The sequence below is a fragment of the Elephantulus edwardii genome, unplaced genomic scaffold, assembly GCF_000299155.1.
Source record: "Elephantulus edwardii isolate Elephantulus edwardi_28Jun2011 unplaced genomic scaffold, EleEdw1.0 scaffold00217, whole genome shotgun sequence".
Lineage (NCBI taxonomy): Eukaryota > Metazoa > Chordata > Mammalia > Macroscelidea > Macroscelididae > Elephantulus > Elephantulus edwardii.
The window spans coordinates 2,857,137-2,858,909 of NW_006399967.1; positions in this window are offsets into that span (position 1 = coordinate 2,857,137).

Genomic DNA, 1,773 nt, shown 5'->3' on the forward strand with positions numbered 1-1,773 from the left:
CGGCGGGCTGGCCGGGATGGGGTCCGCGGCGGCTGGTGGGGTCCGCGGTGGCTGGTGGGCCGGGGGCCCCGGCCGTGCGCTCCTGAGCTTCGGCTTTCTCAGCTGCAGAGAGGGCGGAGCCGCGCCGCCGCTTTGGGGTCGCCGCCCGCCGCGGGCTCGGACGGCAGCGGGGCTGCTGGCGTGGGATGGGGGTGCCGGGAGCACGTTTTCTGTCTGCCCCGGGCTGCTGGGAGCGCGGGTGGAAGGAGTTAGTCCTGGGGGGACCCGAGAGGGGGATCCCTGAGGGTTCGACGCATTGTCTCCGAGAATATTCATCTCCACCTGGGGGGAGTCGGCAAGGTGCGCGGGGCTCCGAGCAGGGACTCGAGAGCGCTGTGGGCCCCGGGCGCCCCAGGCCATGCCCCGAAGGCCGCCCGGCCTGTTGCCCCCCCGTGGGTCTCCCGCGCCCTGTCGCTGAGCGTCTCCAGGCTCGGAGTTGGGGCTGGGAATCGCGCATCTGAGTTTTTGTGTTTGGGCGCTTGAAGCACATAGAGAGGAAGGGAGCGGGGACGGGGTCCAGGCCGATTCTGGGGCCGCACTCGGGTTCGGTGTGAGTTGAGCGGGGCCGCGCGGCTCTGTTTTGAGTAGAGGTCGCGAAGCAGCCTTTAAACGCTACCTCACAGAGTTGGGCAGCTCTGGTGGTCTGATGGGGAAGGAGTTGCGCCTCCCACCCAAGGAATGCGGTTCAAATCTCCTCTCGTGCAGTATACAGCCTCCGAAAGCTCCGTGGAGTACAGAGTCGTTCGGAATGGACAACAATGAGTTGTTTGGGTTTTAGTTTTATTTTGTTTTCTTGGAGGGAGTGAGGGTGTAAGATAGATTAACAGCTACTAATCCCGAAGGAACCACAGCTCTGGGAGCTGCCTGGGGGTGTGGGAAGGTGGGGGTTGGGTAGCCTATGGCTTCAGGGAGGAGGGCGGGGCTCTTGCCCTGTCCCTGTGGCTCCGCCCACCTAACTGGCAGTCAGGATTTGGGGTGGGGTGCCTGGTTCCTTCCTTCCATCACCCCCAGTTAACCCCCGGGTCTTCCTTCTCTTTGAACCAGTGACCCCAAGGGCATGCTGGATTTACTGCTCTGTGAAGGTGGGAAAGTGCCTCACTGTTGGCTGATGCCAGTGCCCTCTGAAAACTGCCGGTGACCCTGGGCCTTCTCCCATCCCTGCCCCCAGCCCACTTCTTATGCCTCCGCATCTGGAGACTCAGTGGCCCCAGGTGGCTAGAGAAGGTAGCACCCTGTGCTATGTCCTGGGAGCTGAGGTTGGGATGCCCTACAGGGGTACAGATGTTGGAACAGAAGCATCTACTACCTCCAGGAATTGGGAGAGGTCTGGGTGCACCCCTCCACTCCATGGGTCCTTGGGGTGACTGCCGTGTTGTTGTTATGTGCCATCGAGTCACTTGCGACCCTTTGTACAAGAAGAGTCCTAACCGCCGTCTTCCACACACTCACTCCCACCACCCCAGTCACAGAATCGATCCATCTCTCCGAGGGTCTTCCTCTCCTACTCTGTCCCTCCACTCTCCCAAACATGATGTCCCTCTCCAAGGACCAGCCCCTGTATATTAAGGTCATGAGCCTCCGCCTGCAGCCCTGGGGACCACTTTGGCCTTGTTTGAACCAAGGGATGTTGCTGTGCACAGACTCCCAGGGAGGGAACGGCCAGGTCTATTCTGGAGGCCCGGGCCCAGGGGGCTGGTACCCAGTGCTGTGGGCAGCTCAGGCGAAGCAGGCCCA